This window comes from Triticum dicoccoides, chromosome 1A (assembly GCF_002162155.2).
Source record: "Triticum dicoccoides isolate Atlit2015 ecotype Zavitan chromosome 1A, WEW_v2.0, whole genome shotgun sequence".
In the NCBI taxonomy this organism is placed as follows: Eukaryota; Viridiplantae; Streptophyta; class Magnoliopsida; order Poales; family Poaceae; genus Triticum; species Triticum dicoccoides.
Window position 1 is genome coordinate 471,185,616 of NC_041380.1, and position 12,451 is coordinate 471,198,066.

Sequence of the window (12,451 nt, forward strand, 5' to 3'; positions counted from 1 at the left end):
AAAAACAATGGGGTTGCCTTGCCGTTTTCAGAGTTTGTCTTCTTATCTTCAGCAGCCTGCACAAAATTAACACACTAGCATTGCTATCATTGACCAAGTCAGATAATAGGAAAGCAACATTGACACAACGAACGTTTGGGCAACTAGCCTACACCAAATTAACACAATATGTCACAGCTATCATCAGCCAGGTAAGGTAATACGAAAGAAACATTGACACAATAAATGAATGGGCAACCAGAGAAGCACTAAAATTCAGTAATGTGCGTGATATGAGATAATACATTCATGCAACTCAGTATGCAAAACTACCAGGCAGTTTTCCTTACAAAAATCAACATTGGCACCTTTAACATTTTGCTACAACTAATTTTAGATCAAATAAATGTTAGATTCACATCGATTAACAAAATACACGCTGATGTAAAAATATAGTGATATACAACAGGTACTTACATCAGCATTGGAGCACAGAGAATTCCCGCAAGATATTTTCCTCGAATACGATCCCAATGGAGGAATTCTTGCATCGTTTAACCTTATTTTCTAAAAGAGAGATGGGTAAGAAACATGTAGAAAATATTATCAGAATGCTATAAAATTTCATGATACGAGGATACGAACACGCTTCTTAGAATGGAGTTGACATTCTTTTGTTGGACTAGAGCGGACTAGTTCTTTGGCCACTGGAATATGCTTATTATCAGTGGGAGTTGGGTTTCTCTATGCTGGAGTAGTATCTATGAAAAATGGAGTTGGTTTATTATCTCCTGGTGTTTGGATCTTTTGCAAAGACCTGGTTTGTAACCCTTCAGATTCTAACATAGTCGTCTTCCCCTTGCATGCCTTATATAGAAGAATGGTGATTCAGTTATAAAAACATGATACAACAGAGATAGAATAGGTACTGAAGAATAGAAAGGCATGACATATTGACATGTATTTCCTCCATCCGGAAATAAATGGATGGGTCTAGGCGTATTTCAGTTCTAGATACATCCAGTTTTATCCATTTCTGCGACATTTAATCCGGACGGAGGGAGTATGATGTAAGAACTAGGGATACAACAGGACAACACAGTAAAAAAAACCCACTGAAAAACCCACTGCAGAACCAAAGTATTCAAACCCACTGATATGAGATAGTACACTCATGCAGCTCAGGATGCAAAACTACCAGGCAGTTTTCCTTGCAAAAATCAACATTGTGGCCTTTAATCATACATTTTGCTACAACTAAATTTAGATCATATAAAGGTTGGATCCACGCCGATTAACAAAATACATGCTGATGTAAAAATATAGTGATATACAACAGGTACTTACATCTACATTGGAGCACAGAGAATTCCTGCAAGAATCTTTCCTCATAAACGATACCATTGCAGAAATTCTTCTATCTGTTAAGCTTATTTAAAACTATAATAAAGCTAGCCAACTCACCTCCACAAGGCTCCCCCGATTGGAGCTTCGTCAGCCGTCCGATCTGCCTTTCTGGCGCGCCTGAGCTGTAGGATGTTCACCTGCAGTCACATCTTATTTTACCTCAGGGTTGTTTTTAGTCCAATGACAAGTGGGCTTACGTCGGGCACTTGTTAGCTTTTTTTTTTTTGAGACAATGGCACTTGTTAGCTGGGTTGGCTGTTTCCGGGTGCAGGAGGTTTTGCCCAATCACCTGGGCGCGCTTCGCACCCAATCACCCGTGTCTCGCCCCAATCTGACCCCAGCCGCCAAACGAACCCTAGCCCCCTTTCTTCGTCGCCTCAATCCCTGTAGCCGCTGCACCCCTCCCTGTCCCTTCTGTGCGTGCGCTCGGCCAAGGACGCCGCCGTCGCCCTCGGCTGCTCCTCCACCACCCCGCCTCTTTCTCCTCCTCGCCTTCCCATCGGTTGCGCTCAGGTCGTCGCCGTCGATGAATAGGATAGTGCGGGCCGCTTCCTCCTTTTCCTCCGGCCGGATCTAAGGCGTGCGACCGCGGAGGCGAGCCTCTCCGGTGGCAGAGGCAAAGGCGACCACATGGATCGATCCCTGCAGGAGATAGAAGATGGGAGAGAGGGAAAGAAGGAAGGAGAGGAGGGGGACCCAGTGGCGGACAGGAGAGGGTCACCAGCCGGCGCCGGCGAGGTCAAGTGCGACCTAATGGTTGGTGGTGGCTCGATCCACTCCTGGATCTTTATTGTTCCACTTCCCCACTGCCTAACACCGAGCAAGAGGGCTGCCCGAGGAAGAGGGTGAGGACGCAGGGATTGAAGAGGGTGTTCCCGCGTTCATCGCCTGGCCAAGTGCAAGGACGAGGACGAGGACGTGGGGTGGAGCATGTCATCCCTCTGGTTATCGCCTTCCTTTCTGCTGCTGGGTGAGCTTCTTCTCCCTTCTCATCAATGAGAGGTAGTTACAGTAGTTGATGTGTCACCTTGCTCCCAGGCTGAGATGAGGGTTTTCTCCAGCGATTGTGGTAGCCCGAGTCAGAGATCGACAGCTAGATGCTTGTGGCTACCACACAAAATGTGCTCTCTTGCTGACCTCGAGGTCCGGCCGCAATTCCTCTTGTTTTTGCTCCAAGGTATCTAGCCCGCTGTTCCTCTTGTTTCAGATCATATGTGTTGGTTTGATGTATGTGTAAGAGAACAAAATTCGAATTGGGGAAGGGTGCTTTCAGACCAATCTAATTGTGTGTATAAGCACTAACCTGGGTGTATGTGTAATTGCTTTCAGACCAATTCGCATGATCTGAAACACCCAGCTGGGTGTATTAGCAATGATAGAGAGTTAATAATGCCTTGCATTTTATCTCGCAAAAAAAAGCCTTGCATTTTGTCTTTAAAGTGTGGATCATTGGAGCTATCATGAAGATAAGCAAGCTGCTGATTTCAGCAACGTGACATTTTGTACTGATTAGTGAACTGGCAAGATATAGTAGTAATTATTCTACATCCAGATGAATGGGATGGATAGTAGTTCTGCTATGCAGAATGGTAGTGTTTCCTGCATGATCTTTTGTTTGTCATGTATGCCATCATTGAGTATTGTAGAGGCTACAGTAATCTTACTCTGTATATGGATGTTGTGCAAGTTAAAGGTCCGCAAAATAATGTGCTAAACTCTTATTTGTGGGCCAGGTTAAAGATCCCATGTTAGTTTGCTTGGTCTAAGTTCAGAAGCGACAATACAATGTTATTTAAGTCAAGTTTTTAACTTTTTATATATTCTGATTACTGCATCATTATTTATCAACTGAGGCATGGTTGTTGTGTGCACTTCTTACTGATGACGATCCTGGTGTTGTTTTTGTGAGAAAAGGAGACGGCTCGATGTGCGTATTTATATTTATTTTGTTCAATTATAATGGGATGAAGTAACTTAATTGACTGATAGTGTTGTTAGTAGTGATAGACAATAGGCAATTTACTAGAGCAGTTCAAGCAAGTATACTTCCAGAATCCATCTTGTGATCTGTTGGTAACAACACCAAATTTGCCAGTTTGTTCAACCAAACAAAGTGTATAACTTGCTTCATTTTTGTAGGTATAGAAGAAGGACCTTTGCTTAATGGTTGATTTTCTTCTGCTCACGGCAGCTTGCTCGAGGCAAACATGCAAGCCTGACATGCACTGATGGCGCTGCCGGCAGTATCAAGGATGGAAACAGCAAGACTCTCTTTTAGGTCAGAGAAACTGGTGGTGCCAATGATAACGCCTGAATCTTCGTGACTGCAGCAGCCACCATCATGTTGTAGCTCAGCCAGACCACGACCATCGATAGGTGACCATCTTCATTGAGGTATAGAAAACAATCCATGTATTGCCATGCCATGCTTATGTTCTCTAAAGTTTTACATCCTTCAATCCCACTCATTGACAAGACTTAGACAAACACTTTTACTGGTGATGTTGGGGCTTTTTTTAACTGAGATGTGAAAGATGCATCTTATCCCCCGAGAAATATTGCCTTTAATTTCTTGATTTTTTTCCTGGCATGCTAATTTAGAGCCAGATATGCATGATTCATAATACACATTACAGTCAATTATCCATTGGTGAATCTTTTGTCCATAGAGGTGATTTTGTTTGGACCATTAGTCTAGGTAGTGACATTTTGATCGATAAGGCACAAGTTTATTTTCTTTTTCACTCAGGGCTACACTAAAGTAAGAATCACCGTTAGTGAAAAGAAGGCATACAAATCATGAAGCTTTTGCCTTGGTTGAGTGCCTCATTTAATTGTCACTTATTTATTTGAAGGAAGTTATTCAATTCTCATCAGGCTTCCCTTAATGCTTTCCATTGCTAAAGAAGAAATTTAATACTCGATATTTTTAATATGTGAGGAGGCGAGGGGAGAAGAAAAGGGGCTGTCAGGTCGGACTTTTGGTGCGTCTCTGACCAGAGATAGCTGGATCCATTTGATGCTCTTCCAAACAGTGCAGTGCAGATTTGCTGACTGGTACAACATCTAAACCTTTGCTACTCTAGATTATTTTTACATCTCTTAGTATCAACAAATAAGCTGGTTATAGTATATACTTGAAGATTGCAGCAGGCACAAAATGCTTGGTTGACCACCCGGTTAACTGAATTGTGCCTATAGAGTAGTTGCTTTTTCTATAAAAAAAGAGGATCAGTTTCGTTGCCACGTGACTGTAAGGCCAGAATGGTGGTACTAAGAAGTGGTTCTGTAACGGTCATATGTGTTGTGGAGTTGGAACTTGATTCTTTTGAAGTTGGAGTGGCTAGGTTGTTATACATACATGATGTCCACTGAATTCAGATTTCAGTATACTGTTTAGAATAGGGGTGAATCATTGTGTTGTGTTCATAATTAGAGCTAGAGAGAAGGGAAGAGTTGCCACCATACCATTTATTTGTACTGCATGGTCCCACTGTTGATTTTCCGAAAGTGCATTAGCCTTTTCTTAAAGTAAATTACTCTCATTCTTGGAATAATAGATTGATGCTCCCTACCTCAGGTTTAACAATGCATGTCGGTTGGTCGGTGTACTAATTTTGATGCTTCTTGATCGGTGTTTCGGAAGCCATGGGCTTTTGTGTATTTGCACAAGCTTCCTTCATCTTTACTATTTTCTATCTTTAGTGTTTCTTTGATATTCCTTTGTAACTGTCTGATGTTCTGCCTTGGGTGTCCTCTGTCTTGGTTTACAGCTCCATATGGCTAGCTATGTATACACATTTGTTTGGACTGTACTCAAATCACGGAGATGTTTCCATATCCATGCATTCCTCTCTTTAACTCATGATTGTTAGATAGTTGAATATCATTGGTTTGCGTCGGCATTCTGTTTTTGCAATTTGAAATAGGTATTGGTCCATTGATATTAAACTTCACAATAGGTAGTCGAATCTTCAGGTAAAAGTAGTGGCAGATATTTTGGACACTTCTTTTCCGATGTAGAAATGATGTTATTGACTTGAGTCCTCAACACATATTTTTCAGTAACGGAGAGGATTATTCACCTTTGCCGCGGTAGGCGTTAAGACCTGGCAGAGCCAGGCCAATGGGCACTATTAGTGTTAAACACCCGACCCTGATGAGCCCTTACAGCCCGTGCTACTGGCCAGACATCTTCTTTGGGTCCAGAACGAGACCAGTAGGGGCACCTTGAGCGAGTACTCGAGGCATGCAGTCAAGTCGTACAAGAAATGCGACCAGACCAGCTTTCCTGTTTACAATTGTTTGGATCGTTTGACAGCAAAGTAGAACCCATATGATTGACCCTGATGCATGTCATGCGTTATCTGCAGTATATCTCAATTTTGAATGTGATATGTCGTGTATGTATATACTAAAATTGAGCTTTTTATCAATATTGGGCTGCAAAATTATTATGCTTTTGGGTCTTTCCTGAATTTAGTTAGCGTCAATACCTCCAGAATCCCTCTTGCAATATGTAAGTCTGTTGGTAAGAACATTGATTTTGCCAGTTTGTTCTTCTAAACAAAGTGTGGATGTTTCATTTTTGCCAGGTAAAAGGAAAAGAGAACATTGGAGGAAAAGGCAACAGGGCAGATTCTCTAAGCTTTCTCAAATGTTTGAAGGAAAAGATAGTTACAATTATTTTTCTCTCGCCTTATTACATATTGATGTTAATAGGCGTTGGAAGGTACTATGGACCACATTCAAGGTTTACAGAATTTGCACAATCCTATTACAGTTTATTCTGATGAAAGAATTGACCAGTTCTTCCTTGAGTAAATTAGTATTGCTGATGCTACTCCTTTGTGCATTGTTACATAGAGTTATAGTTGTGAAGGTGTGTACGCATCAACATATAATTCCCACCATCCTATATTAGTTTGTTTTGATGACAAATTGTGCAGCTCTTACTTGAGAAATTGTGCAGATCTTCCTTGAGTAAATTAGTATTGTGGTTACTAATCCTTTGTGCATTTGGGTACAGCTCTACTGAAATACTTCCTCTGTTCCTAAATATAAGTCTTTCTAGAGATTACACTACAAACTACATACGGATGTATATAGACATATTTTAGAGTGTAGATTCACTCATTTTGCCCGGTATGTAGTCAGTAATAGAATCTCTAAAAAGACTTATTTTTAGGAACAGAGGGAGTACTTCATATGCCCATTTTAAACCCAGACCTGACTTCAAATCATTTCTGTTCTCATCTGTTCTCCTGAATTTTAGTCCGCTTCAGCAATGCTATGACCTGCCACTCCATGTATACATGAAAAACGACCACAGTTTCGCTGTTGTGATTTGGTCAATCCTCTGCGTTTCGATTCCTACTGATCACTCATCTATTTGGCAACTGATGCCACCCGAAGGGCTGCCAACCCAAGACAACATCGGTACTATCCTTCAATAAAGAAAATCCATGCATGCAGAGAAATCTGAAATAGTAGGAAATGTGAAATCTCACCAGTTGATCTCTCGCCCAAATGAGGAACCATGGAAGAAAAGGGGATAAACATGCATGATGGATGCAGTCCGTGCTGCTTCATATTCTACTATGGACCGGCAACACATAGAATTATTTGTGGACTGGGCTAGGTAGCATATGGGCCTTTCAAATAACTATGCCCCCATAAAAGTGTCGGGTGGTAGGTGCGACATATGCCAACGGGTGGCTTATCATTGTGGGAGCCAGTAAGACGTCGCCGGTGCCTGGAAGCGGATGAGGCGAAGACATGCACGCCGGCGAATCTTATCCAGCTTCAGGGCTCTCCGTGGAGATAACACCCCTACTGCTGCTCTGCGGGGTCTCCGCATGATCACTAGATGAACGAGTGGCTACAAGATGCTCCTTGAGCTGTTTGGCGAGAAGAAGAAGAAGGGCACGGCTAGCTCTCCTCTCCTCTCCTCTCTATGTGGTGTCTAAAACTAGCTCAGATCAACCCTTTGCATAGGTGCCCCGGGGGTTTATATAGGCCCACCCCCCGGGGGTACAATGGTAATCCGGCTGGGTGTGGGCCCCAGCCGTCTGTGTCTACGCTCGTCGGCTTCTGCGCCGACTGCTGGGGCCCGCCGGCTGGTGGGTCCCGTCGGTTGCCGGCTCCTTGGTCGACAGGCAGGCCCCACTATTCAGGGCCTTGTCGGTGGCTAGTTACTGTTGCCTCAAACCTGGTGACGAGGGCTTCGCCGAGGTAAGCGTGGCTACAGTGCCGCCGACCGGCGGGCGATCGCTGTAGTCTCACCTCGTCTTGTCTCCTTAATGGGGCGTCTCCTTCGAGGGAGGAAGCAAGCCGGCTGTGGGGAGCCGGCCCTGTCTTGGGCCGACTGGGGGAGGCCTGGCCGCCTTCGGGTGTCTCTCTGCCTAAAGGGGCCCACAGCCCATGGGCCGCGCTGACAGCCCGTCGTGGGTGGCATCAAGGTCGACATGGCAACAGTGCCGCGCCGGATGGGTCATGGCCACCCCGTACGGCGCATTGTGCCAGGCGTGCTCCGGGATTCGGGGGTGGCAGGCTTTACTGTAGCCACGCCCCGTCACATCGCCGTTATGTGGATGCAGACTTCGAGGGTACGATCTTGACCGCTTTGTGGGAGTCGGCTTCTCGTGGCCGGCTTCTTGGAGCCGGCCCTCCCGCGGCTTTCTTCATGAGGGCTAAAGCCGGGCCGCCTTCCGATAGTCGGCCTGGGAGACAGCCGGCATGGGGAAGGCGGCCCCACGTCTTGGATTCTTGAGGGCCGGATCGGCTCGTAAGTTTTTCAGAAGGGCCAGGGGGAGCCGGCTAGGCTACCCGTGGTCGTTTACTCCGACAAAAAGTTTGGTAGAAACACTGCTAAAAAATTACATCTTTGACTGGTCTATACATCTTATACAAATATGTTCTTTTTCAAACTCAGATTTTTCAGCGTGATAACCATATTTTCAACTAAAAAATGCCTCCTAAACAGGTCTATACATTTTTATACAAATATGATTTTTTTTCAAACTCGGATTTCTCAGCGTGATAAACACATCTTCAATATAGCATGATTTAACACATGGGATTTCTACTATCAATATCGAATATGTCCTTGCAAAATGAAATTATTTTCATCGACAACATGGCTTTAGTGGGTCTCTGCGCCATTTGGCGCAACGGGTCAACTAGTTTTCTAAAAGAGAGATGGGTAAGAAACATGTAGAAAATATGATCATCATGCTATAAAATTTCATGATGCAAGGATACGCACACGCTTCTTAGAATTGAGTTGACATATTTTTGTTGGACTGGAGCAGACTAGTTCTTTGGCCACTGGAATCTGCTTATTATCAGTAGGAGTTGGGTTTCTTTGTGCTGGAGCAGTATCTATAAAAACTGGAGTTGGTTTATTATCTCCTGACGTTTGGATCTTTTGCAAAGGCCTTGTTTGTAATCCTTCAGATTTTAACATAGTCGTCTTTCCCTTGCATGCCTTGTATAGAAGAATGGTGCTTTAATTATAAAACATGCGACAGCAGAGAGATGGGGTACTGAAGAATAGAAAGGCATGACATATTGACATGTATTCCCTCCATCCGGAAAAAAGGATGGGTCTAGGCGTATTTCAGTTCTAGATACATCCTTTTTTATCCATTTCGGCAACATGTAATCCGGACGGAGGGAGTATGGTGTAAGAGTTAGGGATACGACAGGACAACACAGCAAAAAAAAAACTAGTTGAATGTAAAACTGTATGCTAGCGGAATACGTACAGAAATAACTAAGGCAACATACACATGTATGATTGGGAAAATAAGATGGCATTGCAACAGAGCACTAGAACATCACTTCAATGTAAAAAAACATGGTATGGTAGACAGATGAAGTACATACTGATGAATAACAATGCATAAGATATTCAGAAGCATGATGTACAAATTAAGCAGATGGCATTGCGATAGAGTAGAATGACAGTACTTGAATTTGAAAAGATGTTATCATGAATGGAATAGGTACTGAAAAACAGGAAGGCATGCCATATTTACATGCATGATCAGCATGCTAAGCACATGGCATTACAACAGAGTAGATACACTCTAGGACATTATATGCATGTTGTACCCATATCACAGGCCAAGTTAGAGCAAGGACCTTGTGGGGTGAAGAGGATTCATCATCTTTCTGCAAGTCTTCTGAAGAACTGCCTTTACATGTTCCATCATATTGGGTATCATTGACATCAAGTTTATTGGCCTTTACATTGCTCCGTGAGGTTCTTATGGATATATCAGTGTGTGCAATTATATCTGACATGCATGGAAGACAACTAGTAGTTAGATTTATGTAATGAGTGCTTATAGGAGACGACATAAATAGTAGGACTGGGGTTAACTAGCAGCAACAGGTCTCATAAACTAAAGGGAGAACACAGATGAAATCTACAGAATATGTATCGTTTGTACTCAAGATTAACTAGATGACACACAAAAGTATTAAAGAACAACATTGGTAATACTAGAAGTGGTATAATACTATAATCACCAGCCTGTGGGATAGCATTGGCTGATGGATGATAACTATGGAACAACGTTACCTAAAGAACAAGTATCTTAGTTGAACTATGGAATAGCGTTAACTCCTGAACAAGACCCGTAAGAGATCAGCATGAATATACAATGAAATGTGATGATCTATTTTCCATGCTTAGATGAATAACAAAGCCATAAATGTTGCACACAAGTAAGATGAGGGTACAACCTATCTGGCTGCCATCCATAGGAGTGAGCATCATGTGCTGACTTGTCGATGGCCCTGCAGTTGTTGTGGCTGTCCATGTCGGGCACGCGCATTCGATACAGGGAACTGTTGAGTGGGGACTATAGCTCCCTTCTGGTGTATGCTTCCCTTGTTGGAGCAGCTGCGGTGAGTCGGAAGACGGTGTGTCTGAAGATGCGGATAACGCATAATGTTAAGAACGACATATCTCTTTGATCTGAAGAAATACACTAAGAGATCAACAGCAAGGTACGAGAGTGGTCACACGTCTGTTGACTGAAGACTAAATTGGAGTCACACGATTTTATTTTATTTTGGTACTGTCCGATCTATGCCGGATGGCTGGCCGTCTTGTGCCTCCTGGCTGACATTGTTCGGAATCTTCCCCGAAAAGCCAGCGACCAACGGCAGAGCACCCTGCCTCCGCCGTTCGTGGCCCCGGCCAAAACCCCGCTCCCCGCCCCACCACACCGCCGTGGTTGCGCTGCCCCTGGGCCAATCCACAAAGACTCCCCGTCATCTAGATCCGGCGGCGGAAGTACCTTCAACCCACGCAACTCTAAAAGATAGCCATCTAAGTGTTGCTTCCGCGGCGAACTTGCGGCCCCGCACCCTTACGTTAGACACCAGCCAACCGGCAACCTAGGAGCTTCGCCGCCTCGAGGGGTGTTGCTTCCCATTGGGAATCGATTGGTCCAGAATAAAAATTGAGACAACTGACGCCTAAATAAAGTGATTTGAGATGAGGGTGCGACCTATCTGGTGGCATGGTGAAGTAGGAAGGTCCAGCTGCCGAGTCGGTGAGGCCGGTGCGGTTGTGGTGGCGACCGGCGGCAGGGAAAGAGCAATGTCGGGACGGTCGAAGCTACACGGAAGCAGCGCCAGGACTCTGGACAGATCCGAAGTTGGAGCCGCTCCGGCGCCGTGAACAACGGCGGGGGTGAATCGGCTCCGGTACGGTTCACGCGGCCGTCGTCGAGGCAGCACCAGCAGCACGGAGTAAGAGGCACACGACCCAGTGCACGACGGCAAATGGACAGCGTCTCCGGCATTAGGGAGGAGGGCGACTGTGAAATTGGTGCGGTGGGGGCACCATGGAGGTGGGGCTGAGGTTTCGGGGCTCGGGAGAAGGGAGCTTCCCGGGGAGAAGGTGATTTGGCGCCCACGAGGTATGAATGGGGGGGGGGATTGGGAGGGGAGTGGAACCATGTCTTACGGACGCATTTGTCTGAAATGTGAGGGGGAGTTACAGTTCTACCCTTGCCTATAGGCTTCTCGGCTTGGGTCTGTGTACTAAGGGTCGGGGATAGTAGAGTAACTTTGCTTCTCCCCAAATAGTGGGCGGGAGCGATTTCGAGCGAGGAGGGCGTGTTTTGAACTATAGTGGGCGCGAGCGATTTCGGACGAGAAGAGCGTGCTTTGAAATAGTGGGTGCGAGCTATTTCGGGCGAGGAGAGCGTGTTTTGCCGACCATGGTTTATGAATTATTCGGCACATGTCATTTCGGCCGAGGAGAAGGCGCGCTTGGATGAAGTTACGAACCTACCCTTGATGTACAACGGGCCAATTGATGCGTGTCCCACATAGGATGGTAATTTCGCGTCTCCCATTTATTTGCTCGGGTGAATTCCACCAAGCAGAGAGGATGTTTAACGGTTCGTTCAAATTTTGGGAGAACGAGCATCCATGTCTACGTTACCAAGTCGATTCGGATCAAATTTTGAAATATTAGCTTGCCGCTTCTTTTTTAGATGGAGAGATGATGCTCGGGAGTAATGTGTTTTTACATGCTCGTTGCTAGCGATTTACTATATGACAAATAGTTGACCCACTCAAAAACGCGAATCAAACCCAAAATGAAATATCTCGATTCAATGAAATAGCTCGTTCAGTAGGTCAAAATAGTGAACTAAATCCAAAATTGAACACCTCAATCGAGTAGCATGTTGTACAGTATTATAGTACTCCATGAACATGTTGAAAGTCAAATTGATGAACTTGTTTGATATACGCATGTATCCGTTCATGTGTGGATTGCAGACAACATGTTCTCCAATTTAAATATTTGAATGCAAGTTTATATCGAAACATGGTTTATATCAGTCTTTGATGCATAAAACGCGACCTCCCCCTCTCCCGGACTCCCGTTCTCTCTCTCTCTCTCGTTGACAATCTTCAATTCTGTCGCACGCATCCGACACAAAAACCTTGTTGGTCCCTCTCCCTTTCTCTCCATCTCTTTCTCTCTCTCTCTCTCTCTTTGTGTGTGTGGGGGGTCTTTCTAGTTCGCATG

The 12,451-nt window shown here is 44.6% G+C and overlaps 1 long non-coding RNA gene across 2 annotated transcripts; it reads left to right on the forward strand.

The window, feature by feature from the left end:
- Nucleotides 1-1,692: 1,692 nt before the first annotated feature.
- Nucleotides 1,693-6,341, forward strand: LOC119279940. 2 transcript variants are annotated; one of them, XR_005138067.1, is made up of 5 exons: nt 1,696-2,356; nt 2,425-2,563; nt 3,526-3,780; nt 4,331-4,443; nt 5,982-6,341. It is a non-coding gene; the product is annotated as an uncharacterized LOC119279940 (long non-coding RNA). The 2 variants fall into 2 exon arrangements; XR_005138066.1 differs by having other exon boundaries at nt 1,693-2,356; nt 3,526-4,443.
- The last annotated feature ends 6,110 nt before the right edge of the window (nt 6,342-12,451 follow it).